A 6004-nucleotide genomic window follows, 5' to 3' on the forward strand; every position below is an offset into this window, starting at 1 on the left:
CTTCAGGAGAGAAGAATTTGATCCATAAAGATTTTTCTTGGAGTTTCTCAAACTTTCCTTTCTCTAGAGGAGATTTTTAATGATTTTCCACCATCTCCTATTTTTTAGGAACTTTCCAAAAATAGGGTTCTAGGTTCCAGGAGAGAGAAAATTCTCCCACGAATCCAAATGTGAAAGAATTTTGAAATTTGGATGTGATTTGATGCCAAAAAATGGATTTTACAAATTTTTCCCCGAGGGGAATTTTCTCGTTCTGTTCATCTTCGATTCCTCCCTTGCCTTGGAATTTTCATCTTCTTCCTTGGGCGAAATTTTCATGTCATGGAGGAATTTCATCTTGGAAGGAAAATTCGTTCCTTACCTTCATTTGGCACCCATTCCTTTCCCGGAGCGCATTTTCTCCATGGTGAAGGAATTTTGATACGGAGGAAAAATTCCTCCTTAACCTCATTTTGACCTTGATTCTACTTTACCCCTTGAGGAAGGAATTCCTTCATGCCTTACCCAAATTTCACATTTCCCAAGAATTTTGTCTTGAAGGAAGGAATTTCCAATACTTAGCCAATTTTCACTTTCTTGGAGTTTTGTCTTGAAGGAAGGAATTTCCAACACAGTCAATTTTTCCACTTTCTTGGAATTTCTTCTTCTTGGGCGCAATTCTTCCCTGAGGAAGGATTTTTTGTGAATTTTGAAATTTTCTTCCTGAACCTTGATTTTTATATCCTATTTCCAACCTTGGGCACATTTTGGAACTAGAGAAGAAATTCTAGAAATTTGTTCCTTGAGGAAGGAATTTTTGTGCTCTTTCAAATTCATCATGTCCGTAGGGAGATTTTTGACCAATTTTTGACATCTCCTATTTTTTAGGAACTTTCCTAAAATTTAGGTCCCAGGTCCAGGAGATAGAAAATTCTCCTACGAATCCAAATTCAGACGAGATTTGAAATTCATATGAGATTTGAAATTCAAACGAGATTTGAAATTCATATGAGATTTGAAATTCAAACGAGATTTGAAATTCAAACGAGATTTGAAATTCAAACGAGATTTGGTGTCTAAAAATGGATTTTAAAAAAAAATTTCTTGAGGGGATTTTCTGTTTTTTCAATCCATTCGTAACCTTCAATCTCCTCCTTGACCCTTGGATTTTCATGCCTTAGACAAATTTTGATTTTTCCACCTTAGGCATGTAATTCCCTATGTCTTCGAATTTCATCATTTTCTTGATTCTCTTTGACTTAGCCATTTCAACATTCTTCCTTGCCCAGGGCGCAATTCCTCAAGGAGGGAGGAATTCATGATTTTTTTACATTTTCCATGTATTCTTCATTTTGGTGCCCCTTCACAGTGCTTGGGCGGATTTTGACCATGAAGAAGGAATTCACACTTTTTCCATTCCTCCCCGACTTCTCCATTTTGGCGCCCTCTTGAGGAGTAGGGCAAATTTTTGCATAAGGGGAGGAATTTATCATCTTTCACACTTTCCATGCATTCTTCATTTTGGCACCGAGGAATTCAAGATTCTTTCAATTCTTCCTTGGCCACTCTACTTTGGCGCCCTCCACAATGCTATGGCAGAATTTTCCATGTGTGGAGGAATTCATGATTTCCTTTCTTCTTCCCGACTTAGGTGAATTTCTTAGCTTCTTCCAGATCAGGCTACCATATATGGATTTGAGGTGATTTCCCAGACTTAGACAAGTTTCTCGAGCTTTCCACTTCAGGATTGAGATTCCAATACTTAACCAATTTTGACTGATTCTATCTACTTTTCAAACCTTCTGAATTTAAAAGTAGTCGTGAATGATTGATCTTAATTGCTTGCTTGAATGGTCCTGTCAAAAATAAATTTTCCAAAAATAGAAACTTTCAGAACGTTAGCGTTAGACCCCAAAACAGGATGCAAGAATGAATTAATATAAATAGAAACTTACTAAAAATAGAAATTACTAAAAATAGTAAGTTTGATTTTTGGCAAAATGAAGACATTCTGAGACTCAGTAAAATCCCTAAAAAATAGGAATTTTCTAAAATTAGAAAGTTGCTCCGTTTTTGCTCAAATTTTACTAGGAGGTTCTTCGAAGGGTCTTGATTCTAGTTCCATTTTCATTTTTTCCAAAACCCTAGCAAAAAACCCTAAAATCTAGGACTAAAGGTAGAAACCCTAAAATTGACGAAACAAGCCCTAGACTTCACGAAAATCACTCCAACGAAAAGAAGACTTGACCAATTCAACCCCCCAAACACCTGCAAAGAAAAGAAACTTGAGAGATTGCCACCAAAAGACCCACAAAACCAAAACAAAAGACCTTGAGGGCCTAAAAAGTAAGGGGTCCCAATCTGGAATGGGGCGATGTGTGAAAATGTCACAACATCTCTTTAGTGGTAAAACCCTTCTAATACATTCATGATGAATGACACTCTCATTAGGTCTGAAATTTTATATAATGGCTATGAAAGATATCATGGCCTTGTGTTTTTTCATTATTTGACAACACCTATTGTTCACCTCTCTTACCAGCTTAGTCTGTCTTTACTATTCTTTCATTTGTATGACCATATACTCTCAGGTTGTTCTACTATTTCTTTGTGTTTTCCTTGGCTTTGGACTGCTTTTTATCATCATTCTACTATGTTCTAAGACTGCTTTGAGCATACATTTGTGTTCATATGCGTAATATGGTCATTCTCTATGAACTTTAAGTCTGAGATCCTCTTTTGAAGTGCCATGACTATTGATAGATTGTCTTGTGAATGCTGATAGTTTGTCTTGTGAATATTTGCTTCTATGAGATCTTCATGGTTTGATTTCTTATCTCTGATTCTTTTTTCTTCAAATAGTCATTATGTGTATGACTATTCTTTGAAAACACTATTCTTAATGCTTTTTAAATTCACTGTTTTCAACCTCCATTGTCACTATGTATTGGTTGTGTTTCTCTGTCTTTTGTAGCCTTGAAGGGATTGAGACTGCTCCTTATAGTTGTGATTGTACTATGCATGAGGCTAGCTATCTGTATTGTGTTGATGCCTTAAAAGAATAACTCATCTAGGGTTTTGAGAGGAAGCTTATAAAGATAATAATAATAGGATTATATTTCTCCCATATTTCCTTGTTGCTTTATGACTTCGATTGTATTTTCTAGGTATAAAAAGTGAATTCGTTTACTGTCTTTTGGCTCATGTCCTAAACACATTTTTTATTATGACATTTTAATGATCTTATTCCACCATATACTCTTTGTCTATAGGGTCTCTGTCTTAGATATGTTCATTTGTGTTTTTCAATGCTACCCTTTGTGACTGTGAATGTGCTTTTCATTGCTCTTGGCTTCTATTAGTAGGCAACAAAGCTACAAGGTTTTGGTTCATTATTATTTTGTTTGTGTCGATTCAATGATATTTCTTTTTCATTTGTGATATTTTTTGATGTCTTGGTTGTTTGAAGATTATTTTTCATAGTAATCTCTAGTTTGTTCTAGGTTTGGAAATAATTTAAGAACAAAAATCATGCCAATATTATCATTATCCTAGAATTTAACAAATTGATTCTACTAGATATGAACATTCTCACTTTCTCATTAGATTATAAGCTATGTACACCTTTCTTTCACAATTAATTTTTAAAGCTAACATTTATTTCTAAACTGTCTAAACACCAGTAATGATTAATTAATCTATATTAATTTATGTTGTATATAATTTATAATTAGTAATAAAGACACTTCTTCATCAAAATTAAAAAACATTTCTAAAAGAATTAGTGTGTCATGTGACATATAAATCATGTTTAAATTGGACAAGCAACTAAAACCATGATAATAAAATCCTAATAAAGAAGAAAGAAAAATTATAATAGTTGAGAAAGAAAAAGAAGAAAATGATTGCTAACCAAATATTGACAAATTACCAATAAAAAATAAAGTAAAAGTTGTAATGAGTGAATTCATAAATAGTGTAAACCATCAAAATGTATTAAAATAACATTTTCTAACTAATATTAGCAAGAAAAAATTAACACTAAATTTAGACAATTAAAATTTAGAAAAAAAAAAATAGTTAACAATTAATTTAGATAGTTAACACTAAATGCCTCAATGTTGATTATTCTAGGGTTGATTTGCGCACATTTCCAAAAGTGCAAATAAAAAAAAAAAGTAATCCTAATTTTACAATATAAAATTTTTTAACAAAAAATGTTTTACTTAATAATAATCTATGTAAGGAAAGGAATGTAGACTACAAGCGACATTTAACAAATCTACAAGATAGGCATGACTAATTCAAAATGAAGTAGCAATCAATCCATTGGTAATTGTTAAACTTGAAACATATGTAGTCTACAAATGGTGGAATCCTTCAAAATAATGGAAACAACAAGCACAAACTTCTATAAGAATGCGAACAACAAATGCAATAATGAAAACTAGAAAAGGTTTGGGTTAAGAAAATTGGCAAAGAAATTGGGTGAAAAAGGACTCACATACAACCATGACCTAAATAGTAAATGCTTAGAATGTGCTATTTAAATCTCACCAAATTAACTAATGATATTTTGTTGAATTTAAAAATACGAGTCAACAATATCTGTAGAGTCAAAAAAAAAAATTAAACTAGCGATCGTAGTACATGAGGTAAATCAATAAGTCATTTAGTAAGTATAGGGGATAATAAAAATTAATTACCAATAGGCAATATGGAGAGAGAGAGAGAGAGAGAGAGAGAGAGAGAGAGAGAGAGAGAGAGAGAGAGAGAGAGAGAGAGAGAGAGAGAGAGAGAGAGAGAGAGAGAGAGAGAGAGAGAGAGAGAGAGAGAGAGAGAAGTAGAGATTATACAAATAGATATAAGAAGTGACAAGTAGAGAGAGGGAGAGATATAGGGGCAGAGAGATGGAGATATAACAAGATACAAATATGGGGAGAGATGGATGAATAAATATAGAGAGAGGAAGGCAGAGGTAGAGATGAGTACATATAGGAAGAGAGAAATAGATAGTGAGATAGAGGTAGAGGTAGAGATAGAGATAAGGAGAGAAGTAGAGATAAAAAAATAGAGATGGAGAGAGAGAGATAAAGAGAGAGAAATAGGGAGAGATAGAGAGAGATATGGTAAAAGAGGGAGAGAGATAAAGATATATGTGAAAAAGAGGGAGGGAGGGAGGGAGGGAGGGAGAGAGGAGAGAGATCAATAGAGAGAGAAGAGGGGGAAAGAGGGGGAGAGAAGGAAGAATGGGAGAGAGATGGTTCAATATAGAGAGAGAGACACACACACACACACACACACACACACACACACACAGAGAGAGAGAGAGAGAGAGAGAGAGAGAGAGAGAGAGAGAGAGAGAGAGAGAATTTATTCTTTTACTTAAAAGCTAACAACCTTGTATTTATTATATAAATTAAAATTATATGTACAACTTTCGTTTGTTTTATAGATAATGATGTGATCTACTAGAAACATTAATATCAAGCTTTGTTATTGCAAATAGAGCATTTCTCCTGTCACATATAAATTTGGCTCCAAATATAATTTTTGTCATGTGCATCACCACTTGTTTCATTCCTTTCGTCAATACACGAGTTTACAATTATGCCGAAATTATTAATTATAATTGCCTAACCTAATAGAAAACTATTTAATTAAAACATTTGAAATAATTATATAATTTAAAATAATTAATAATTAAGATTACAAGCATAATATAATTGATTAAAATATTTAAAGATATTTTATAATTATTTTAAATTTTGAAATAACAATTGATAATTTAGAAAAACATTTTATATATATTAGAACCCTAAAAATAAATAATTAATAATAACATAATTTATATAATATCGATTTTAATTCTAATTGTAACTTAGTTATAAATCTAATTTACAACATTAAATTTTTTTTATTAAATATAATTATTATTCTAATCTAATTAAAAAGTTATCTAATTATAATTATAAATTAATGTATATAATTAAAATAATAAAATATAATAAGAAACTTAATTTAA

The sequence above is a fragment of the Cryptomeria japonica genome, chromosome 9 (assembly GCF_030272615.1).
Source record: "Cryptomeria japonica chromosome 9, Sugi_1.0, whole genome shotgun sequence".
NCBI classification, from domain to species: Eukaryota; Viridiplantae; Streptophyta; class Pinopsida; order Cupressales; family Cupressaceae; genus Cryptomeria; species Cryptomeria japonica.